At 39.6% G+C, this 12,683-nt stretch overlaps 1 protein-coding gene across 1 annotated transcript in view; it reads right to left on the bottom strand.

Annotated features, from left to right (window-relative positions):
* LOC311015864 (scavenger receptor cysteine-rich type 1 protein M130-like) overlaps positions 1-12,683 on the bottom strand; it is a gene marked incomplete at its 3' end in the record, with an annotated part of 214,626 nt that overhangs the window by 129,841 nt on the left and 72,102 nt on the right. The gene's annotated exons all lie outside the window — the stretch shown is intronic.

Raw genomic sequence — 12,683 nt, forward strand, 5'->3', positions numbered from 1 at the left:
AATAATTATTCAAATGATTAGCAATATCCTTGGGTTTGGTCAAGAACTCTCCTCCTGTTTCTAAGTAAGATGGTGAAGACTTGGTGTGGCCCTTAACTAAAACATTTAGTGTACTCCATAATCTTTTACTATCGTGCTTCATTTCCTGAACTATGTTATCATAATATTCTTTTTTCCTCCTCCTATTTAACTTTGTAACAAAATTTCTTAATTTACAATAAATTTGCCAGTCTGATTTAATACCAGATGATAAAGCAATCTGTTTTGCCTGATCTCTTTCAATCATATGTTCTTTTGTTTCTCTGTCCAACCATGGTGAGTTAACAGTCCTCACTGTGGCTTTTCTCACAGGTGCATGTTGATCTATAACACTTGTTAATGTATCATCAAAAACTTTAAAGGCAGCTTCAGGATCTTCAAGCAACAGAATATTTGATATCTTAGCATTTGAAACATCTCTTACATATTTTTCTTCATCAAATGCTTTAAACGACCTCTTCTTAATTATTCTCGACCCCTCCTTGGGCACCTTTGTTTTCCTAACTATTGCAATTAGATTGTGATCGCTGCATCCTATAGGCATAGATATAGCTTTGGAGCAGATCTCAGGTGTATTTAAATAGAGATGATCAATACAAGTGGCCACTCTCCTGCCATCATTATTAAAGCTAATTCTTGTTGGTTTATTCATTGCTTGAGTCAATCCTGAAGCTGCACATATATCAACCAATTTCCTTCTCATTGGACAGGACAACAACTCCCAGTTTACATTCATATCTGCCATAAAATATAATTCAAGATTTGTACAACAAGCAGAGTCAAGCATTTCACACATTTGATCTAAATATTCACAATTAGCACTGGGGGGGTCTGTAACCACATCCAATATAGTATAGGCTTGAGATGCTTTAAGTGTACTTGCAACCAAAGAACTTCAATGTCAGTTTGCATTAAATCATGTCTTATTTTTACAGGTAGGTGGCGCTGCACATAAATGCAGATCCCACCTCCATAAGCATTTCTGTCTTTCCTATAAATATTAAACCCCTCTATCATCAGTGATGTGTCCTCAAATGTAGAATCTAAATGCGTTTCAGACACGGCTAAAATATGAAAATTATTTGACAAGATTATGTTCTCCACTTCATTTAATTTATTCCTAATACTACATATATTTATATGGGCCATTTTTAGGCCTTTCCTTGGTAATTTATATGACATTAAACAGGGTGTACATTCTTATCAGTCTTATTCGAGTTGATTCAATTTCAGAGCAACATAAAATACATTTAACATTGTAACAAATACCCACAAACATTAAAAAAACAAATAAATTAACACTTTGTATTGTCATAAAAATTGTACCACTCGTCTATCCGTGAGAATCAGCCAACCTCCTACGTTGACACTTGAATAAACTCAGTTCTGTTTATTCCTCCTGAAGTCATACAGTCATATCACTAAGCTGATAAACTGCAAATGCATTAGCTTACACTTAATTTTCTACCCTTTTATCACTCCTTGGAAGTAAATATAATAATAATAATCATAACGGAAACCTCATTTATTTCTTGATGTAAACGAAATCATATTTTCTTTATTGATCACCCATAATTTATCCAAACTTAAACCATCCAAGTTTAGACAATTTATCATCATATAACAAATAATTATTCAGTCTGTGTTCTGCATGCTTACCGCACAAGTTTACTGTCTCTCTTTCTTTTCAGGGTAGATCATGTTGAGTCAGTCATTACGCACCAGCTGCGCTCGCGCTGTTCACCACTCCCCGTCTCCATATTACGCACAGTCTGTGCTCGCGCTGTTCGCCATTCTCCCACACCTCAGCGACCTCGCATCCTTTTAGGATTGTCTTAGTGTTCAAATGTCATTCCATAAACTTAATCCAAAGTCCAAATCATGAGTCCCGTTCCTGTCCATTGCTCAAACACACACTGCTTCATGAGCTTCCTCCAGCTTCAGTCCAGCATTTACTGCGTATGCAGCGATGGTTTAATCTTTTCCTCGAAGAATTTCTCTGCTTCGGTAACTTTCTGGAAGATCTTTTTCTCTCCATTGAAAGTTAGGATGAGAGTGGCCGGGTGAATTAGACCACTTTGTATGCCAGTCCGATAGAGCTTTCCTCTGACGTTGTTAAACAGTGCTCTCCTCCTTGCCATTTCTGTTGTCAGATCAGGGAATATCTTCAACTTCATGTTTTTATATTCCAACACCTTTTCTGATTTTGCCATTTTCAGGATAGCTTCCTTCACCATAAACCGCTGCAATCTCACGATCATGGGTCTTGGACCAGGGCCTTTGCCGGCGACTCTATGCGCAATCTCCACGTCTGGAGGACCAGGAAGATTCCTTTGTCCCGTGAAAACGTCTCTCAGAAGCGCAGACATATATTCAGTGGCATTATCACCTTCGACACCCCTGTCCAGTCCAAAGACCCTTATATTAAATCTTCGACTGTAACCTTCCAGTTTGTCAGTTTTGTCTTTCAGCTCCTGATTTTCCTGTTGGAGTGCGTTACATATTTTCCGAAGCGTACCACATTCTCTCTCCAGTTCATTTATTTGGTCAGACTGACCCGATAACACCGTCTCCATACCCGTCACTTTTTCTGCACATGACTTCACATCAAGTTTTATGGAATTAAGCTGCGGTTGCAGTTCATCCATGTGTTTAATTCCTCCCGTATTATCGAGCGGATTAATTCAGACATTTCTTTTTTTATCCATCTCTTTTACTGGTACCTGTGCCGCAGTTGAAACAGGTGAATCAGGTAAATCAATGCCAGGTGGTGCGGAGATTGGCGTCTGCTTCTCTCCACGCTTTCTTCTAGTCATTTAAACTTCCAGACCACTTTGCTTCGGTTCAGGTCGGTTCAGGTCGGTTCAGGTCAAAGGAATCCACCTTTCCGCCAGGGATCAGGAGTTTTTCCGAGAATTTGCATCACCAAACTTGGAATTTAACCATAATATCTCGGAGTATTGGCGTTCTCCGCACACGAGTGCTCCTCACGTGCCACCGGACATGACGCGCCGATTACACCGGTACAGACTGACATGCAAGAAGGTGAAGATGCGTTTAAGGAACATCAGAAATAATCAGAATATCGAAGTTCAGCTCCTGGAAACGCCCAAGGTGAGCTCTTTAATTATTAAAATGGCAAGTGAAACGATAAGAAATAATTTGGAGTCAAAAGGAATGCCTATGGCGGATGTTCCCGTGAGAGGAATGTAATCAGAAGAACTGGGAGTTGGAGGAGACCAGTACTGGAGAATTGTCACTGGTAAAATGGAAAAGCTGGAAGACGGACTTCTTGCGCTGGAAAGTGTGTTTGGATGGCTTGTGCAAGGAGAGGTCACCACACTGAATATTGTCACCGAACCTGTTGACGTTGAACTGCTGCATGTCTGTGTTGAGCAAGATCAAACACTCTCCAACCAGTTGCGCAGTTTTTGGGAACTGGAGTCACTCGGAATAGGTAAGGAAGATTTACATTCAGACAGATGAAACAGTTCTGAAAAGATTTGAAGAAACTGTGAAGTTTGTTGACGGCAGATACGAAGTCCGACTGCCCTGGAAAAATGAGCATGTACCTATGTCTTCAAATTATGTGACAGCTAAAAACAGAACTCTTTTCCCCTGCCCTTTCCCCTGATTTTAGAGTTGTTAAAGTATAGGAAATAAAGTGTCAATTTTTTTTTACCTGCAACTTCGACTCTTATATCCGCACCTTACACAGAGAACCCACATGTTTGTAAGAATTGTGGCCAGGGGTGTACCAGTGGAGGGATGTGCTACAGGCATGCAAAATACTGCTTGCAAATGTGAGGAATTGCCATTTTTCCTCTTCGAAATTATTTGAATTTATCGTTCATCATGTGGAGTTTTAACTTCGTTGCAGCTAAACGGCTGCATATTTCTCTTATATTGACTGTAAATCCAGAGGAACAGGAATGCATTTTGATTTTTAACAAAAATGCCTAAATTTTGCTTCTATACATTGTTTTGCAAATGGTTGAAATATGATCTTATTCAGCACTGTGCAGCACGCCTGCACTGACGGATCTTACTGGATGTGTTTATGGTGCATTGTAAGATGATGCTCCTGTAATACAGCAACATTGGTTCAGGAGTGGTTCAGGAAACATTCTTGAAAGTAGTTGATGACTATCACCATTCATTTCCTGACACCTTTCCCGCTGAAGTGGACGCACTCATACATAAACACCTCTTTGACCGTCTCCCTCGCCAGCAGCCTACATATTGAAACAGCGCCACCAGCCCTTTGACTCTCTGCTGTGGCTGACAATGGTATTGCAGTTAATTTCCTTGGGCCCCTTCGCTGTTTTGATGAGGATTCGATTCCATGAGCGACATTTAAATAATAACAAAACGACCAAACTATGTGATTGCTCTTGTTTCCAGCAGAGCAATTACTAAATGATGGTACAAAGCTGATGTGGCTCTCATAAATGCGACAAAGCTTTCAGGCCACCTGAGCAATCGCCATACAACTGTTGAAAGGGCCTTTTTTATGGATCTTTCATGTGCAATTTTAATACAGTCGTTTTACGGAGCGCTATAAGCTGTTACCCATAATTCCAAGCGGCAGCGTCATCGTCAGCGTTTGTCATAAAAAAAGCCGATCATTTGAAAACTAAAGCGATTTTAGAGCTGAAACTTTCTCTGGCAAGAGTCCGTGAGAGGGAGAATGTATCACACATGGAAATGGCCAGTGGAGAAAATATTGCACCCTGAGTGAAACGGGCTTCACGTCGGAGGGGTATAAATACAGCGGGAGAACACGTAGTTGTTAGAGGTCCATCGAAAGTATATCAGCTCAGGTGTCAGTCAGCTGCGGTGTTAAAGGTGACGTAAGAGCAGGGTTACCATTAAAGAGTGCGCTGACTCTGCGTCGCTGTCGTTGACTGACCTGATAAGAGCTGAGGAAATTGATCATCCTGCAAACTACACTGTGAGATACTCAGTTTGGTCCATGATCAATGTCGTTCTGAGAATGATGGACCTCATTTTTTCCACATTGTCCAAATCAAAGACATTGAGAGTATTATTAAAACTAAACAAAGTGTTTTATTTTGATTTTTATTAAAACTTAAACAAAGTGCATGAAGCCACTCTTGGATTTATGCGAAACACATTGTAACAATGCTGTTTTTCTGAAGCTCATGAAAAGTTGCATGTGATGATGTAAAAAAAAAAGTTGCATTGCTGTAGAGTAAAGTGCCCAGCAGTTTAGAGTTAAATCACCACAACCTTAATCTTTTCTTTTTTTCAACCTTTATTTATCCAGGAAGGATCCATTGAGATTCGACAATCTCTTTTCCAAGGATGTCCTGGTCAGGAATCAATCCAAACAGGCGAGAAAATACACAGCTAGAGCAAGGTAGCAAAGAAACAATGGTAATTTATACAATAAAAGAGACCCCGGAAGTGCAAAACAATTTGAAAGCTAATTTGAAAGCTATGAGTAGAGTATTTACAACTGTGCATCTACAGCAGTAAAATGCACATATGCAGCGGTCCTATGAATCCATTGAACCAAATACTAAAACACAGCCTGGGACCATGTTACCACAGAGCGTGTGTCACAGGGTAGAAAGGACCATTTTAAGTGTGCTTTTATATTTGACACTGTTGGATTAAGCCTACTTTATATTGTGTGATTTCAACATTGCATGCCTTTATTCTGTCTTGTGCATCTACTCCCTGTCACCGTCACTATTTCTCGGTTGAAGTATGACTTTAAGCATGTATGACTTTAAGCAGCCTGGTTTATAAAACTATATCTGCTTTGTTCCAGTCATGAAATAAAAACAGCTCAGCAGCATACTGTGTTCAGTGTAGCAGGAATGAGGTCGGCTTTCGGTTTTACAGGCTCAAATCTTCAACTCTAATGAAAAATACAATTTGAATGAGTTGAAAGAATTAAATGCTGAACCAATTGAATTAATGTAATGCCCTAACATTTGTTAGCTCAATTACAATATACACGTTTCCCCCACATAGCGGCATTAATGACTTACCTGTAGAGATACTACTTTACAAATCTTAATATTGGATTTTAAAATGAAACAACAGCTGCATGTTTGGACACAATCACTCATCAAAATCTTAAACAATTGTCGAAATGTACCCGATAGTGTTTGACGATTACCTTTTCTTTTCTTTCTATTTTTATTACTTATTTCTAAAATATCCATGCCTGGGAACTATAGGGTATGGCTAAAATTTAATAAAGGCTGTGGTGATAGCTATCTGTCTATGGTGTAGTTCAAAGTCGGCAGCTAAAGTCATTTGTCTACAAACCACTTCCTGGTCATTTTAGGTCCGGGACTGAGCTTTCTGAAGACCTGCAAAGATGAGGCAATAAGTCCATATGACAAAGCATGCCATGGGGATCGCGGATCTGGCCACCTGACCTGGTCCTCTTTGCATTTTTGAGACTTTTTTTCTTGCCCGGAACTACGTTTCTTTTTAGAGATGGAACTTTTCTCTCCTGCTGCAAGACACCTGGGACGTATCTAACCGACGCACATCATCACTGTGATGTATTTGCAATAGTGTCATTTTTGTTGTGATAAATGCACTGCACTTTGACTTTTTTACCATGTTAGAGCAGATGCACGCGCAATCCATTGAGCGTGTTTGCCTTAATGAATATGTAAATATGGCCGTCTCTTCCAGAACACGCAAAATATTGGGAGGAGTAGATGCAAATAGATTAATTTAGCGCACGCAATGTGATTTGCCAAACCTGGAACTAATTACGTTCGCTGATTTTGCGTCTTTATTTAGCACGTTTGAAAGTCATGTATTAACTGGCGCAGCTTTACGCACACGTGGCTTCGGTCGTTGTAGCAAGGAGGAGGCATAGGCACAACGAAAGGCGACGGAGAGAACGAGTCTCTTCTGCTCACTCAACATTTTTGGAATGACTGAAGAAAAAATAATAGAGACATATCGAGCATGATGCCTTGGACGTGGAGGAGAATCCACATCGGCCACATGTAGGACAACGCAATGCTGCGGGATTGCAGACACGGGCCAATCTGATTCAAAGCCATTTTTCATAAACCATTTGAGAGGTGTCCATTTGTTTTATTTTTCACACAATTAAACAAGGAGAAAAACACATTCCTCAAACACAACAGAATATATTGTGGCCCATAGGCAGTATAGCCTAACCCTCTCTAACCAAACAAAACAAAAAATAACAGCCACCAAAAAACGAAAACCCAGCCTAAATTTAAACAAAATGAATGTTGAAATCGCCATGATCTATTTTCTTTCCGTTGTCGCAGGTTCCGCTGGTGTCACTAGTGCGTAACGCGCGTCCATCTCCTCCTGCGATCTCCCCTCCCTCTCCCGGCGGCTAGTGTTGCGGTTCTAACCTGTCACCTTCAGCACCCTGGACAGTGCCGCAGAGGAGCCGCGGAGAGGGCGCAGTTGAGTGCGTCTGCGCTCAGAGCTCATTAGGACCTGATGTGCGTCACCTGGGAGACGCCACTGGGAGAAGGCTACTCTCGCCACACAGAACTCTTTTCCCCTGCCCTTTCCCCTGATTTTAGAGTTGTTAAAGTATAGGAAATAAAGTGTCATTTTTTTTTACCTGCAACTTCGACTCCTCCTATATCCGCACCTTACAGAGAGAACCCACATGTTTGTAAGAATTGTGGCCAGGGGTGTACCAGTGGAGGGATGTGCTACAGGCATGCAAAATACTGCTTGCAAATGTGAGGAATTGCCATGTTTCCTTTTCGAAATGATTTGAATTTATCGTTCATCATGTTGAGTTTTAACTTTGTTGCAGCTAAACGGCTGCATATTTCTCATATATTGACTGTAAATCCAAAGGAACAGGAATGCATTTAGATTTTTAACAAAAATGCCTAAATTTTGCTTCTATGAATTGTTTTGCAAATGGTTGAAATATGATCTTATTCAGCACTGTGCAGCACGCCTGCACTGACGGATCTTACTGGATGTGTTTATGGTGCATTGTAAGATGATGCTCCTGTAATACAGCAACATTGGTTCAGGAGTGGTTCAGGAAACATTCTTGAAAGTAGTTGATGACTATCACCATTCATTTCCCGACACCTTTCCCGCTGAAGTGGACGCACTCATACATAAACACCTCTTTGACCGTCTCCCTCGCCAGCAGCCTACATATTGAAACAGCGCCACCAGCTCTTTGACTCTCTGCTGTGGCTGACAATGGTATTGCAGTTAATTTCCTTGGGCCCCTTCGCTGTTTTGATGAGGATTCGATTCCATGAGCGACATTTAAATAATAACAAAACGACCAAACTATGTGATTGCTCTTGTTTCCAGCAGACAATACTACTAAACGACGGTACATAGCTGATGTGGCTCTCATAAATGCGACAAAGCTTTCAGGCCACCTGAGCAATCGCCATACAACTGTTGAAAGTGCCTTTTTTATGGATCTTTCATGTGCAATTTTAATACAGTCGTTTTACGGAGCGCTATAGTCTGTTACCCATAATTCCAAGCGGCAGCGTCATCGTCAGCGTTTGTCATAAAAAAGCCGATCATTTGAAAACTAAAGCGATTTTAGAGCTGAAACTTTCTCTGGCAAGAGTCCGTGAGAGGGAGAATGTATCACACATGGAAATGGCCAGTGGAGAAAATATTGCACCCTGAGTGAAACGGGCTTCACGTCGGAGGGGTATAAATACAGCGGGAGAACACGTAGTTGTTAGAGGTCCATCGAACGTATATCAGCTCAGGTGTCAGTCGGCGGTGTTAAAGGTGACGTAAGAGCAGCGTTACCATTAAAGAGTGCGCTGACTCTGCGTCGCTGTCGTTGACTGACCTGATAAGAGCTGAGGAAATCGATCATCCTGCAAACTACACTGTGAGATACTCAGTGTGGTCCATGATCAATGTCGTTCTGAGAATGATGGACCTCATATTTTTCCACATTGTCCAAATCAAAGACATTGAGAGTATTATTAAAACTAAACAAAGTTTTTTATTTTTATTTTTATTCAAACTTAAACAAAGCGCGTGAAGCCACTCTTGGATTTATGCGAAACACATTGTAACAATGCTGTTTTTCTGAAGCTCATGAAAAGTTGCATTTGATGATGTAAAAAAAAAAAAAAAAGTAGCATTGCTGTAGAGTAAAGTGCCCAGCAGTTTAGAGTTAAATCACGACAACCTTAATCTTTTCTTTTTTTTCAACCTTTATTTATCCAGGAAGGATCCATTGAGATTTGACAATCTCTTTTCCAAGGATGTCCTGGTCAGGAATCAATCCAAACAGGCGAGAAAATACACAGCTAGAGCAAGGTGAAACAATGGGAATTTATACAATAAAAGAGACCCCGAAAGTGCAAAACAATTTGAAAGCTAATTTGAAAGCTATGAGTAGAGTATTTACAACTGTGCATCTACAGCAGTAAAATGCACAGTTATGCAGCGGTCCTATGAATCCATTGAACCAAATACTAAAACACTGCCTGGGACCATGTTACCACAGAGCGTGTGTCACAGGGCAGAAAGGACCATTTTAAGTGTGCTTTTATATTTGACACTGTTGGATTAAGCCTACTTTATTTATTTTTTTGAACTTTTTATTTAGACATTTTAACCATTTTACAAAACATGTCCTGACATATGACTTTGAAAATGCATGTTAGACTGTACAAGATAATGAAAGGTAATGTAAATGGGAAAATATACATAGTCATGATATAAACATTAGTAACAACCCTGACATTAATAGGTAGGAAAGCAGATATCTATAGATAGTAGCTGAGCATGGTTCTCCAAAGAGGAACTCCCAAAATTACTCCGTCGCATATTCCCATTATTATACACCCAGGTATCTTGAAATACAAGTCCATCTTTGCATGAAAGTGTCCATTGTGAGCTGGAGAGTAGCGGTCATTCGCTCCATCATATATACATTTTTCAGTCTCTGGGTCCATTGACCTATAGTTGGTGGTTTTACCTCTTTCCAGTTCACTGTAATCATTTTCTTCGCTACCAGTAAGAGAATCCTCAGTGCATATCGTTGGTCTGCATTGTATATATCTTTGGGTATAGCTCCCAGCAAAAATAACGTTGGTTCTAGAGTAACATCTATATCCAGGATAGTATCGATTTCCTTTTTAATATCACCCCAGAATCCTTGCAGTACTGGACAGTCCCAGAAGATGTGTGTGGTGTCACCAATATTTCCACATTTTCGCCAACATAGTGCCAAATTAGAGTTTTTCACATATGAAGAGATAACAAGAGGAGTATTAAAAAATCTTATCTTTACCTTCCAGTCAAACTCTTTCCATAATTGACTATTAATTCCCTTATGGCAGCCTGCCCATATGTCCTCCCATGTAGGATCTTCAATTATAACATTCATTTCCAATTCCCATTTTTCTTTAATGTACTCCGTGTTTTGTAAAGCGCTCGTTGCTAACCTTTTATAAATATTAGATAAGTGTTTTTTTGTTGGGAAGTGTTTCTCTAAAACACTAATAAAGTATTCTTCTATTTCATTTGGGTTTTTACTAACCATTTCCTTTTCCTTATGGTTTGTAACATAATGTCTTATCTGAAGGTATCTGTATATATCCTTCGATGGGAGGTCAAATTGTTCTTGAAGTTGAGAAAATGATTTAAATTCTGTTCCTCTGAAAAGTTGATTAATTGTACGGAGACCTTTGTCGGCCCACCTTCTAAACCCGCTATCCCACAGGGAAGGTGGGAATTCTATATTTCCTACTATCAACATGGCTCTTGAAATTGACACTGGTCCACCGAGCATTTTTTTTACTATTGTCCAGACTTTCAGAGTGTGTTTTATCCATTCATTCTTTATTTTAATTTTATTGACTGACTTTATATCCATAAATGGGAGTACTGATAAGGAAGCGCCCTTAACAGAGTCTTGTTCTATCTTGGTCCATATTGCCTCTCGGTCGTTTCTGAGCCATGCCACTATTGCATTTATTTGTGCAGCCCAGTAATAACTTTTGAGGTTTGGTAGACCCAAACCTCCCTTGTCTTTGGATAGTTGAAGAGATTTTAATCTTACTCTCGGTCTCTTCTTTTGCCATATAAATGTTAAAATTAGTTTATCTAACATTTTTAAGGTAGAAACGGTCACTCTAATAGGGAGGGATTGAAACAAAAAAAGAAGTCTGGGTAGTAGGTTCATTTTTACCGTCTCTATTCTGCCAATTAAAGACAGGGGTAGGACTTCCCAGCGTGTCACATCATTTTTTATTTGTTTAATTAATTTGTTGTAATTTGCCTCAAACAGTTGAGTGGGGTTGGGTGTAATCCTTATTCCCAAATATCTAAATCCTTGTTTGGACCAGCGAAAAGAGACAGTACTATTCAGCTGTGTAGGCCAGGTACCTGAAATCATCATGGCTTCTGATTTATTTTCATTGATTTTGTATCCAGACAGTGACCCATATTTATGTAGGCAGTTCATAAGTGCAGGGATGGAAGAAAGTGGATTTTTTTACAAAAAGCAAAATATCATCTGCGAATAAAGCTATCTTATGAACTGAACCTCCTTCGTCCGTTATCCCTTGAATCTGTACATTTTGGCGTATCGCCTCTGCCAGAGGTTCAATACTAAGAGTAAACAGGATGGGTGACAATGAGTCTCCCTGTCTCACCCCTCGTTCTATCCTAAAAAAGCTAGAACAATGACCATTAACTCTAACTTTGGAGCTGGGCTCTTTATATAATAGATTTATCCAGGCTACAAATTCCCTCCCAAAGCCCATTTCTATCAGTGTCTGCTTCAGAAAAACCCAATCTACTCGATCAAATGCTTTCTCGGCGTCTAGGCCGAGAAGCATTGATGATTGTTTGTCCCTTGCCGCTATTGCCTGCAAATTCAGGGCTCTCCTTATATTGTTTGTTCCTTGACGTCCTAATATAAATCCTGTCTGGTCTGGTTCTATTAATTTTTTAATGTTTTTTTGGATTCTAGTGGTTATTATCGAGGTGAGGATTTTATAATCTACACAAAGTAAACTTATTGGGCGATAACTAGTGCACAGAAGGGGGTCCTTTCCTTCCTTATGAATCACTGTTAATATGGCTTCCGACCATGAATTTGGGGGGTCTCCTGATTTTAAAACATAATTATATAATTTACACAATATGGGTGTGAGCTCATTCACAAATATTTTATAGTATTCTCCAGAGAAACCATCTGTTCCTGGTGTTTTGTTGTTTTTAAGTTTAGTAATGCTTTCTTTAATTTCACTTTCTGTAATGGGTTTTATTAGAAGTTCTGCCTCTTCATTTGATATTTTATTCATTTTAAGGGATCTTAAAAATTCTGATGTTTTTTCTTCCTTAAGTTCTAGTTCTTCAGCCTTATATAGTTGTTTGTAATACGTGGCAAATGAGTCTGATATTTTTGTGGGTTCGGTCTCAACCTGATTGGTTTCAGGGTTCCTAATTTTGGGAACTGCACGGTTAGATTGGGCTTTTCTGAGCTGAAAGGCCAATAGCCTGCTAGCTTTATTCCCCATCTCATAATACTTTCTGTTAGTATATCTCAGAGCTCCCTCTGCCTTATATGTCAGAACCTCATCCAATTGTTGTCTAACTTCCTTTAATTTTTTAAGAATGTCTTTCTCTCC

The sequence above is a fragment of the Eutrigla gurnardus genome (genome assembly GCF_963514095.1).
Source record: "Eutrigla gurnardus genome assembly, chromosome: 7".
Classification (NCBI taxonomy): domain Eukaryota; kingdom Metazoa; phylum Chordata; class Actinopteri; order Perciformes; family Triglidae; genus Eutrigla; species Eutrigla gurnardus.